The sequence below is a fragment of the Equus quagga genome, chromosome 6 (assembly GCF_021613505.1).
Source record: "Equus quagga isolate Etosha38 chromosome 6, UCLA_HA_Equagga_1.0, whole genome shotgun sequence".
Lineage (NCBI taxonomy): Eukaryota > Metazoa > Chordata > Mammalia > Perissodactyla > Equidae > Equus > Equus quagga.
The window spans coordinates 116,630,411-116,643,407 of NC_060272.1; the positions used below are offsets into that span (position 1 = coordinate 116,630,411).

Genomic DNA, 12,997 nt, shown 5'->3' on the forward strand with positions numbered 1-12,997 from the left:
ATTCTGAGTTCTGACCTGTCTCTCCAGCTTCTCCTGTCTAAGAACCAGATGCAAGTCCCTGGAATGAACATCTTCAGATGTTTGTAAGTGATGGGAACAAAGCTAAGTGAGTTGATGGTTCCCATCCAGCGCCTGCTGATAGTAAATTGGGTGACATCTGCAGGTGGATGGATGAGGGACCATTCTAAGTAGAGCCCAATTCCTTATGGAAGGAACTTCAACTTCTGTCATTAGGAAGACAGAAGGCTCCCAGACTTTGGGTGTATTCAATCATTGTTTCATAGGCAAGGGAAAGAGTTGAGCTGCAAAGGCAATGTGGGTTTAGGTAAGGGGTGATAGGGGTGTACGTATGAAAGAGAGAGAGAGAAAGACAAGCCACAGTTAGAGAAATTTCACTTGTAGAAAGAAAAATAACCCTCTACCTGGGCAATGCTAAGTCAATTAATTAGTTGATTTATACCAAGAAAATACAAATACCAAAAGGAAGGTGTTCCTATTTTATTTTTTAAGCACTACTGTTGGTTTTGGAACAGCTACAATCTATAACTACCATATATTCTGGATTTTCCAGAGCAGTCTGGATTTTAAAGATACGCTTTCATTATCTCCATAAAACATCAAAATATTCTGGAAATGCAAATATTTCGACAACTGGTTAACTGAAGGACTCAAGGCATTAAGCATGACGAATGTGTAAATTCATTCTGTTGATTCTGAGCATGGATTCAAGGACCTCAAATGGAAAGCTTGATGTCACTGATCAGAGGCTTCGAGGCAGCAGAGAAGTCATCCATGGGCTCTGGCACTGAAAAATCTCTTTTAAAATGTGAATGAGTTATTCAGAGACTTGTCAGAAGATGTTTGGGGAAAAAAGGTAAATAAACAATTACTGAACACATGACGTTCTTCTCATAAGGGTAAGTAGGCAAATGTGCTGGCAATTTCACCAGCAGACGAATACCCAGGATGAAGGTAGTATTTCACTACTTGTTATGTGCTTTTTGCTATATTTTACATTTTTCATTTAAACTTTCCCCTTTCAATAAGACAAGTCTTTAAATATATAACTGATTTAATTGTATTTTTGTAATATTTTTCACATAAATAAGCTTAGAAGTCGGAGAAAGTTCTCTTAGTGAGAAAGCCAAGTTACCTAAAAGCAGGGATGTGGGACTGGGACTCAAAGGCAGTTTCGGCCACTTGCTGGATTGGCAATAAGTGACTTAATGTCTCTAAGACTTGGGTCCCTTGTTTGAAAAATGGAGGAAATAAATATCTCAAAAGTCTGTTGTGGTGGGGATCAGATGATTGTAACGTGTTTGACCTAGACTAGGTATTCCATAAAGGATAGCTGCTATGAAAAATATTAATAATGAAACGTGAGCAAAAAATGTGACTTTAAGAGTCAGTACAAGATCTGCCGTGCTCGCTTCAGCAGCACATATACTAAAATTGGAACGATACAGAGAAGATTAGCATGGCCCCTGCGCAAGGATGACACGGAAATTCGTGAAGCGTTCCATATTTTTTGGGGCTGGCCCCATGGCTGACTGGTTAAGTTCGCTCGCTCCGCTGCAGGCAGCCCAGTGTTTCGTTGGTTCGAGTCCTGGGCGCGGACATGGCATTGCTCATCAAGCCACACTGAGGCAGCGTCCCACATGCCACAACTAGAAGGACCCACAACGAAGAATATACAACTATGTACCAGGGGTCTTTGGGGAGAAAAAGGAAAAAAAAAAAAAGATCTTCCATTTTCCTCCCTTCCCCCATGTGACTAGCTGTGCTCTACATGGTGCAGGATCTGCTGCCTGAGACCCAGTGAGGCCAGTGTGGAGCAGAGCCCCCTGCTGACCAGAGATGAGCACGCGGAATGAGTGAGAAATACACTTTGGCGTTATTATGCAACTGAAATGTGGGGGTTGTTTGTTACTGCAGCCTGAGAAGCCTCTCCTGACTGATGCAGGAGGGAACCCAGAACCTTCGCTGCTAGCCTATGTAGGACCCAGGGAGAGAGAGGTGATTAGGCTCAGGGGCAAGTAGTCACATGGGCTGGGGATGGAGTGGTCGTGACTGGAGGGAGGCCATGGGCCCTCCAGCAGTGAGCGGTAGAGTATAGAAGGAACTTCATATCCGAACAGACTTTGAAACAAGGAAAATATTATTCATTTGGGAGGTATCGAATTTACTGGCTCAGTTCCAGGAAAGTCTCAAGGGAAGTTAAAGGAGTCTGGAGACCTCCCACGTGTTCTTATAGCTGCCATCTCTTTATCCTGTCCAAAGTGACAGGATGGAAATGTCATGTTAATTTCTGCAGAAAGGGGACGATGGGTTGGGTGACTGTGGCTGCTCTGAGGGCCAAGAAGGCTTCCCACCCAGCAGTAGGATACACTGCTCTTGCCGACTAGGTCTGTGGAGAGGCGAGTGACCAGTGGTAACCACCTCATCCCTTTGCCACACCAGTTCTCCAGATTCAGCTAGGGAGCCCCTGAATGGGGACTGCTGTCCTGTGTCTGAGTTCCTGGAAAAATACGTTGTCTACCAGGAGATGTTTTCAGATACAAAACATAGTAGTCTCTCCATATTCCTGCCAGGTGGGTATACTTCATTGCTGAACCTAAAATTGAGATCGTGTGCAAATAAAAAGGCATAAACTGATGGTATAGCATCTTTGGGCCCTTTTGCTTTCTTTCCAGGCCCCTTTGTTCTCTGTAAAGAAGAAAGATGGGATGTTCTGCTTCTGACAGAGGATGGTGTCCTCCTCAATCCCACCAGCTGAGTCAGTTGCAGACCCTGCAGCAGAGGCCTTTGTAGAGTGAAACCTTGGGGTGCTGGCATTTCACCCACAACCAAGAGGTTGACGAGTAGTAAACAACCTTCTATACATTGAATTATCAGTACCCTGATCAAACCCTGGACAGAGCATTATCATCTCCATAGTTAATATCCTGATTCAGTGTTGTCCAAGATCTGTTCCACGGAACCCAAGTTCTAGAAGACATAAATAGGTGCCCTGCTACTAAGGCGTTCTGAGGTCAAAGAATGTAGGGGTACATTGTATTCTATATTCCCCTTTTAGTGATTTGAACTGCTTGTTCATTCTGACTAACAACACTCTCGTGAACTTCTTGAGGCTCTGACAGGTCCTCAAATTAAAAAATCTCTTTGACTCAAATAGATTTAATTAGGTTGGAACTTAACTGTGTTTTTCTCAAATTTGTTTGAATTTGACTGTGAGCCATTGTTAGTATGGCAACATAATCAACATCCTGAGAAACAAGGAAGCTTGACACCTTGACTTAAGAGCTGATACCCTAATTTATCCCTCATGATTTGGGGCAGTGCAACCCCTGGCCTTGTCCAAGGAAATAAATTTGTGAGGCTAGGGATGGAATTCTTGGGCCATGTTCAGCCCAGCCAAGATGTTTGCATGAAGTCCATCAAGGAGTCAGAACTTTTCAAGTGGGAGACCTGAAGAATAGGCAAAGATGTTTGTGAATTTCTGGGGTTCATTGGGCATTACCAACTGCTATTCAACATGTTTTTGTTTTTCACTTTGCATGTTCCAGTAACTGTTCATCTCAAGATCAGTAAGGAACTCCACTGGTCAGTCACAGCTGAGGCCTTTGAGTGTTCAGATGTGTCTGTGTTAGACAGAATAATGCCTCCCATCCCCCCTAAGATGTTCACATTCTAATACTGGGAACCTGGGGTTATGTTAGCTTACATGGCAAAAGGGACTTTGCTGATGTGGTTACGAATATTGAGATGAGGAGATTGTCCTGTGTTGTCTGTGTGGGCCCAATGTAATCAGAAGGGCCCTTATAAGAGGGAGACAAGAGGGTCAAAGATAGAAAAAGGAGATGTAAGGAGTGAAGCAAAGGTTGGAGTGGTACTCTTGACGATAGAGGAAGGGCCATGAGCCCAGGAATGCAGGCTGCCTCGAGAAACTCGAAAAGGCCAGGAAATGCACGCTCCCCTAGAGCCTGCAAAGGAATGCAGCCCTGTCTCCCCTTGATTTTAGCCTGGGAAGTCTTATTTTGGACCTCTGATCTCCAGAACTATAAGTAACAAATTGGTGTTGTTTTAAGCTACTAAGTTTGTGGTCATTTGTTACAGCAACAATAGAAAGGAATACAGTGCCTTAATCCTGTCCTGTCTCCAACTAGCCCAGATCCACATAATCAAACTTGTAACATCCACTCTAAAAGGAGACTATTCTGAACTAGGAGGAGCCAGCTCCTAACATCTCATGCTTCCTGTCTACCTCTGGGAAGGTGGACCCTTTATGAGAGCAATTACTCCAAATGGGAGTAAGAGTTATTGGTATGTTGAGACAGACTTAGTAGTTCAGGTCCAGAACAGGGACCGTTGGCCACTTTCTTTCACAGGTTTGATTTTATCTTCTGCTACATACCATGCAGCCAGCCCTAGTGGGCTAGCAGTTAAGATTCGGTGCTCTCACTGGCTGTGGGCCTGGTTTGTTTCCAGGTTAGGGAACCACACCACCTGTCTGTCAGTTGTCATACTGTGGTGGCTGCGTGTTGCTGTGATGCTGAACGCTATGCCACTGGTATAGTTCAAATGCCAGCAGAGTCACCCATGGTGGACAGGTTTCAGTGGAGCTTCCAGACTAAGCCAGACTAGGAACAAGGACCTGGCCACCTATTTCCAAAAAGTTGTCCATGAAAACCCTATGAATAGCAGTGGAGCATCGTCTGATATAGTGCTGGAAGATGAGAGGATGTTGCAAATAGACCGGGCAGGGTTCTGCTTTGCTGTCCACAGGGTCGCTAGCAGACTTGATGGCACTAACGAAAAAAAGGCATACCCTGAACAACTCTCCCCATTCTGGAATCTAGAGCACAAATCAAGAGGTAGTCCCATCCCAGCAAGTCAGGTGACCAAAGGAAGTTGTGGCCATGCATCTTGGACGTAACAAATAGAAACAATAAGCAAGAGGATTTATGGAGAAGGTATATCTACACATATGGCATCTGAGATTTAGGACCACTCAGAGATAGTCCTGGGAGGCCCAGTATGTTGGGATGTCTTGCCCTTTAGAATCTGGCACCCCATAGACAACCTCAGGAAGATGATCATTTCTATCTTCTGCACAGACTCCACCTGCATCAGTTATACTCTTTTTTGAAAAGATGTTTTACCTCCACGGATACCCAAGTCACCTCTTATTTTCTTTTTGTTTTTTAGGGGGTGGGAGAAATGGAGGGCACTGTTTGCTTTTTCATTTCGTCCCTTCGTGGGCATCCTGGTTTGAGAAGATGCTGTCAAAGCCTTTCATCATAATGCTTACCTATCCACTCTCTTCTTCCCACCGATTATGGCCAGATGGAGATTATCAACCAGGTACCGGAGTACCGGAGTCACATCTCTGCTGCTGTGCCTCCTAAAACAGTATGATTAATTCACCCATTTCACTGGAGAGGACCAGGGTCAAGGAGTGGGTGGTAACCCATGTCTCCTCACATGGAAACCTAATGGTTTTAGAGTTCTCAACTTGCTAGATCTGAGGACATCCAGAGCCAGAGTCTCAGCAGATGCACGTTGTGTTGGATAGACAGGGAGAATCCCCCAGTCATTAGCGATTCCTCAAGCATTTGTGCTCACTTGGTCACCTCCAGTGAAGGGTCTCTGGCTAAGAATCAGACTCCCCTCCTGGGGGTCTCAGTTACTGTCAGAGAGTCACCGCAGCTGCTCCAGGCATCTGGATTCCAGCCAGTGGGTCTCCAGTCCTTGCTCCCTTCCTGCCCCAGTCTCCTCCCCTTTGACCTCCTGGGCCTCCGCTTCACTTCCCGGTTAACCTACTCTTGAATCTTGATCCTCAGTTTATGACCTGTGGGTTTTGCTTCTCAAGTGACCAAAGGAGAAGCATCCACTTCCGCCCGTTCCTGTGCCCTCACAAACCTGCCCCAACTGCTACGGGAGGAAGATAAGACAGAGATGACAATTAAGGGCTTAGTGGTATTAGGAAAATCACTGAAACTGGAGACCTAACTGGGTGCTAAGATCTGAATATTTGTGCCCCATCCCCACTGCATATGTTAAAATCCTAACCTCCAAGGTGGTGGTATCAGGAGGTGGGGCCTTTGGGAGATGATGAGGTCAGGAGGGTGGAGCCCTCACGACTGGGATTAGTGCCCTCTCAGAGAGGCTCCAGAGAGGTCCATTGACCCTCTGCCATGTGAGGACCCAGCAGGAAGTCAGCAGTCTGCAACCCAGAAGACGGTGCTCACCCGACCGTGCTGGCGCCCTGATCCCAAGACTTCCAGCCTCCAGATCTGGAAATGAATTTCTGTTATTTATGAGCTACCCAGTCTGTGGTATTTTCATAGAGCAGCCCAAACGGCCTCAGACACTGGGTGAAAACGAAAAAGTGGGAAATGCGGTTTCACTGAGGAAAAAGCAAAAACAATGGAAGCATTCATGAAAATGTTTATCTACGTCTGATTGTAGCAGAAAATGATTAGGTACCCTGGTAAATATGTATTATATTAATATATCGTCACTTTAGATTTCCCCAATTAACCCTCTACGAGTTTACTCAGCCTTCATAATTTATCGCTCACGAAGCACGGTCATCTGTTTCCAACCTGGAAAATTAGTGGGCGTATTCCTCGGGCTTACGCGCTATCAGTTCTGCGCTTGACACTGTGCCTGGAGATGCAGGCCAGAGGTAGTGCGGGGGTTTCTCAGCCCAAGGTTGAGTAAACAGATGTCCCGGAGTTGATTTTCCCCAGAATAATTGCATACAATGAGCACAAATGTTTAATTAATCAGGAATCTTGTGCTTATTATCTTTTCACTGGGTTTCCACTGATAATGACCCAGAGGAAAATTCTTTTCCTTTGTGTGAATGATATTTTATTTAAAGGTTTTCATTTCATCATCTGATTTCCCTCCCTTTTCTAGTGGGGGAGAGAGCAAGAGCTGAAGCAGTGAATGCCTGTGCCATTCACGAAGGGCGGGCACACCCCACCTCGCGAAGGGGCGCAGGCTGCATGGCGCCTGGAGGGGGCACATACTCACCAGCCAGTCAACCGCACACCTCCGCTAAAGTCAGCACAATTTAATATTTTATAGTCACTGGATGCAAACTTCCTTCCCCCAAATCAAAGTTAGGAAAAAGGAAAGGGAGTTAAGAAAAGGTTTGACACACAAGAAGATGGAAAGACACTTGTTATGAAATGAGGTTTGAGTTTTCAGGACCGAACGATGCAGTTCAGGCTGGCTCGCTAATGAAGGACCTGCTCCCCTAACCTGGTGCAGGCACAAAAAATTAATCAGGACATTGTTTGCATTAAAGGGCTGAGTTTCTGGTGGGTAATCATCAGGGAAACCCAGTCAAGGGCGGACAAGGACGGCGGCCTGATTAATTAAACATTTGCACCCGGGCTAAAAGCATGACTTACCCTGTTGGCTGTACAAGAGCTGTTGATATTAATGCCACACATGGAAGCGAGAAATGTTGTTTGCTCAAATCCACTCTGTATGGAAAGCTTGGCATTCAGGGCACATCAAGTATGTCTTTCTATGTTATTTTGGCTTCTGCCTGTGTCACTAGGTGTCAGGGATTCTGGGCAGGGCAATGGTGTACATAGCTTAGCTCTTCAAGGGGAAAGCAGTGTTTGAGCTGGCTTTGAAGCACAGGTCAAATGTGGAAATGCAGAGGTCTGGGGGGAGGCTGTTCTGGGAAAGGCATTCCAGGGAGGGGAACTTGCATGAGCAGAAGCAGGATGTCTGGAACTGTAGGGTGTGTCTTGATAACCACAAGGTCTGGTCTGATTGGAGTGCAGGGGCTGTAAAGGTCAGTGGGAATCAGGGTTGCAAAATAAGGCTGAATGTCAGCCTGAGGAATTTGAGGTTTATTCTGAAAGCCATGGCAGCTAGTGGAAGTTTCTTGGGTGGGGAGGTGGCATGACCAGGATAGTGTTCCCAGAAGATGATCTAGAGGAGTGGGGAGGATGGGTGACTGAGTAGGAGAGAGACCAGTGGGGGAGAGACCTGTTAGGACTGAAAAGATGAAGGATCATGACAGAGAAAGCCTAGTACAGAAGAGCTGCTGTTAGGGTTGCTGGAGAAAATATAGGACATTTGTATATGGGACATACTTAGACTAAAAATTATTCGTTATTTATCTGAAATTCAAATTTAACTTGGCGTCCTGTATTTTCATTTGTTAAATCCAGCAGCCCTCGCTGCTGTTAGTTACCTGGTGTGGCAGCTCTGAGAATGCACCTCTCAGATTTCCAACTGCGGGGAGAGTTATTAATTGGCCGAGGCCTCAACTGCTGTCACCTGAGGTTGTTGGGTTTGAGCCCAGGCCGTGCTTCCTGTGGCCTGCTCTCAGCCAGTGACCCAGCACAGCAGGCATGCTAAGACACCAGACTCCTCTGATGGGTGACCTTGGTTCCATGACTTCCCAAAGGCCTTGCAAACTTGCCTTAGGACTGCACTGCGGGTCAAGGGGCTTCCACCCAACCTTCCTTCCTTCTCTCTCTCCTTTTCATGGGGTCAGACCTGCATTGCCATATGACAGCTCTCCCAGCCTCTCCTGGCTCCTTCCACACTTTCTCTCATCGGTCTTTACCCTGGTAAACTTTGCACATCTAATCGCATCCTGACATCTGCTTCGTGGAGGATATATCTGTCCTGGTATTGGTCTTGGCCTAATGTACCTGGGGTCCACATGGAAGATGTCAGGAGCTGGCAAGGGAAAGTTCAAGATTCGTAGATGTGAGTAGGAATCAGTGAGGGTTATAAGGCAGCTGGTGTCAAAAGTAGAGGAGAGAGAGGATTTGGAGGGGCCAAAACTTTCTGGTTTGGGTTCGTTTAATACTTAGTGCTCAGTGAAGAGTGCACATCGAAAATCGTGCCCACCTTTCGTGCCTGATTTAGATCTTAGGTGCTGTTCAAGCACCTGTGATGCTGATGCTCAGTCCTGGGTGAAGAATCTTGTTTTAAAGGACCTAGATCAGGATGGGAAATAATTCTGTTTCCAGAAGAACTCTGATAAATTGGTAGTGACCTTGGAGGGCTGTGCTGCGAAGGGCTGTGCAGCCATGTGGAAGGGCACTGGGATCAATTAACATAGTCTGTTCGGGCTGAGAGAGCAGGGGGTGGCGGGGTGAGTGTGTGCCTCTGTCGGCCCTGCCCATGTGGGTGGACTCTTAAAGGCAACATCCCATGCCTGAAAGGAAGCTACTGCTGTAGTCTGGGAAGAAGCGAGAGGGCCTGAAAGAGCCAGAGTTGAAGAGGAAAAGACAGAGAGGTAAATATGAGATTTATGGAGCTGGAATGAGCAAGCCTTGGGAACCAAATTGGTGCACAAGGTAAAGGAGAGGGAAGAATCAGATAAGATCCTGAGGTTTCAATGACTGGTGTGTGCATGTCTGTGCATGTGTGTGTGTGTTTAACTAATTAGACTATAAATGCCTTGACAACTGGGACTAGTAATTTGAGCTACTCTTCACATACCTGTTGGTAGTGGTAGTATTATCATCCTCATCAGTCTGACTTTCTATAGCCATTATACATGTGCATGTGTGTGTTTTTATATGGGTGGAATGTTCGGATGAATAGATTCATTCAATTGCATTCACTCAAATACACTAAATAGATTCCTATTTAGTCATATACATGTTTGTTCTTCATATGTACATATGTATATAGTAATTTCATCTGTTCTGAAGTCACTTCAAAAAAACCTGACCATATAGTCCACTGTAGACATGTATTATTCAATTTCTCTTTACTGGAAATAAATATGCTGATTTTAAGTGAGTTTAGATTAAGATTATGGACAGCACTTGATACTCAAGAGCAGCAATTTGCATGGTTGTGTCAAGGACAAAAGAACACCTGTCTGGCCCTGCCTCACACCAGGAGGCCCCATGCTTGGTCAGGCGTGTACCCACAGGGAGGGAAGAGGGTGACAGAAGCTGTGGGGCTCATCACCACAGAATTCAGAAGACTGACTCACTTCCCTTCTTGAGATGCCGGCCATGGTTTGTGGTGGTGGCTTACCACACTGGCCAGGCACTGGCCTTTCTTGCCATTCCCATTCCATGTGATCTCATCCCAAGGTGCCAGCTCCTGGCTTTCCATCTTGGGGACGCATACATTTTTTCAAGAGGGTGGAGGGAAAATCAACATGAAGATTAATGGACTTCAAAGCAGGGAGGGAATGAAAATACTGGAAACTTCTGCCCATGATTCAACTTTTGGGGGCACAAGAGTACACTACAGACAAGGAGGAGAATGAAATCTAGTTTTGAAGCCAGAACCTTGAGTTTAAAAGATCATTTAGAGAACTCACCTAATGCAACATAGTCATGAAAGTAGTTGTTGAATTCTGCCCACATTCTCTCTCTCTCTCTCTTTTTATAATGGTAGTCGGGGCTTAGCTTTAAAATGAATTTTAAGTTTAAGAGAATTCATTTAAAAATAGGTTCTTCATCCTGCATTTATAAAAATAATTTCTCCCAACGGAAACACAAACACATGTTCCACATATGTGGTCATTCTATTGTACAACATGCTTCTTCTGAATACCACACAAAAATAAATTACTAATCTAATTTTAAGTAGCATGGGAAACTTCTTGTGAATAGCAAATTCAATATTTCATACCAGAAAAACTTTTAAAAATGTTCAGCATAAATCTAATAATAGGTGTTAGGTCGTACATATCCATTCCCACTCTTTGTTGTGTATGTCGGCAATAATCCAGCTCAGCTCCAGTCACAGTGTTTATTGTGATATGCTAAATTACCTGAATCTGTTGTACCTTGATTTCTCTTTTAAAAACTCAAGTTGTTCATTGCCAGCGAGCTACTCCCTCAACTGGATCTGTACAGGGCTTTAGGGAAATCGGGCGGCCAGTTAAGTTAATCACAGGTGTGAATTCCTTATGGGCCCCCAGAGGACAGCCTGTAGAATGTGTTTCCCAGCTGCAAGAGGTACCCTGAATTCTAATATGTAACCACTTCCTGAGGGGTGGGTACGATCCCTGGCTGCCAAACAGGGCCATTTTTGTAGAGGCTCAATTAGGTGAAACATGTTTAGGTGGAATAGATACCATGTACCATGTTCATGCCCTCAACCCCTGGGTTGAATGAGGATGTGGCAAATCACAGGGCTCCCCTGTATAGGCAGCCCATAGACATGGGCAGGGACTGAGCTCGCCCTTCATCATTTACCACTGCTCACTCTCCAGCAGGGGGAACTTGGCCAACGCTGCTCAATTCACAAAATGGCGCCAAATGGACCCCGAGAGAAACATTATCAAAGGCCTTTTTGTCTCAGAATGCATCAGTGCTGAGGAAGGGAATGTTATGCATGGCATGCATGGATGGGTTTTCAACCCACCCAAGTCCAAACCTCATTTTCTCTCTGGGAGAGAGGAAGGTGGCAGGAGAGGAAGCCAAGAGGCCGGGATGTTGCCAACATTCAAGTGGGAAGGGCCCTCCTCTGGAATGAGCACGTTGGCAGAGGAATGGGGCAGAGGAATGAATTTTAGAAATGTTGTGGTGAATGAGACACCAAGATTTATTTTAAAATGAAAGATTTATGAAAATAGCCTGGTACCAGAGGAAAAAGAGACTTGAGAGTTGAAATAGATGATGGTTTGCGAGTTGGAATGATGTGGAACACGGAGAATGATGTGGCAGGGAGGAGAAGGCAAGAGGCCAAGGAGAGAGTCCCTGGGAGGGTGCAATGGACGGGGCACAGTCTGCCAGTCTGGAGGCTTGCTTCTCGTCCTACTTCCACATTGGTTCCCATGAGCAGGGAATTGGATTCTTCATCTGTGCAGGGAGGGGGGCACCAAGACACATTATTCGAGGAACAGAAGTCCACGCTGGCGCCAAGAAGCAGATAGTTGACTGTAATGAGAGGGAGTAGCTCCCAGAACCTGAGGAAGGAGTGAGGATCAGGGCAGCTGCAGGGGTGTGGAGAACAGGGACAGATAGACAGGTCCTTTAGAGCCAACTTTAATTAGCTCTGAAAGTTTTCTCTCCAGGTGCCCTCCTGCCTCAGATCCACATTCCCAGAAGGGCAATTCCAGGTGGTCTGGCTTGGGTCACATTCTCAGCTGTTGGCCAGAGGAGGGCACCCAAACCATGAGCAATGGCAGAGAGGTTCTCCAGGAGAAAATTGAGGAGCTCTCATCAGAGAAAGAGGGAATGGGAGCTGGGCAAGCAAGAACACAAGTGCCCACTGCAGAGGATTAGGACAAAGCCACCGCAAGACATTGTCTCAGGTACCACGGGATCCTGAAATGGAAAGGTTTACTTAGTATGTGCTTGATGTCGTTACTGCCTTTATTTCTCACAATTATACTGAGAGAGAGGAAACTGAATGAGGCCTCAGGAAATGTCCCTGGACTCACAACACTCTGGGCTGACATCCAGTCATGGGGCCCCACAGCAAGTGTACCTTCTGGTTCTCTGTGGTGCCCACACAGGGAGTACCAGTGGGGAGGGGAGTGGAATGGTATTTTCCAGCCTGAAGCTGCCCCAGAGTTCTGAATGCTCAATATACACAGAATAGTGTCTTTTCACCTAAGCGTCTTATATAAATTTGAAGTCTGAGTGCTTATCCCATATCTTAAATATTTTCAGGAATGCTGGAAGAGGGGCGGGGGACTGCCACCCAGTAGCATTTCTGGAAAGAATTACCTGGGGAAAGGAAGGTAAAACATGCAAGGCTCAGTCACCGCCTTTGGGCCACTTTTGGTCACCTCCTTGTTTCTGTATCAAGATGCTTGGTTCCAGTTGTTATGTTGCTGGGTTCCCATCAGTGGCCCCGTCTATGATTCCTCCATACAATGAGATGCAAAGATTTAACGGTTTCAAGAGGGAGGCTACCTAATTTGACACACATTTGACACACACATTTGACACATTCCACGCATTCCCATGCTTGAATAACACCACCTGTAAGCTGGTGAGATGGTGTTTTCCACGGGTGGTAACCCAGG

General features: G+C 45.8%; 1 long non-coding RNA gene and 1 other non-coding gene across 2 annotated transcripts in view; both read left to right on the top strand.

The window, feature by feature from the left end:
• Nucleotides 1–1,422: 1,422 nt before the first annotated feature.
• LOC124241408 (U6 spliceosomal RNA) lies at nt 1,423–1,529 on the top strand. Its single transcript, XR_006889190.1, has one exon. It is a non-coding gene; the product is annotated as a U6 spliceosomal RNA (small nuclear RNA).
• Nucleotides 1,530–9,271: 7,742 nt separating this feature from the next.
• LOC124241227 (uncharacterized) overlaps nt 9,272–12,997 on the top strand; it is a 29,248-nt gene continuing 25,522 nt past the window's right edge. Inside the window, exon 1 of the long non-coding RNA XR_006889149.1 lies at nt 9,272–9,347. This is a non-coding gene — a long non-coding RNA (uncharacterized LOC124241227). The remainder of the gene's footprint in view (nt 9,348–12,997) is intronic.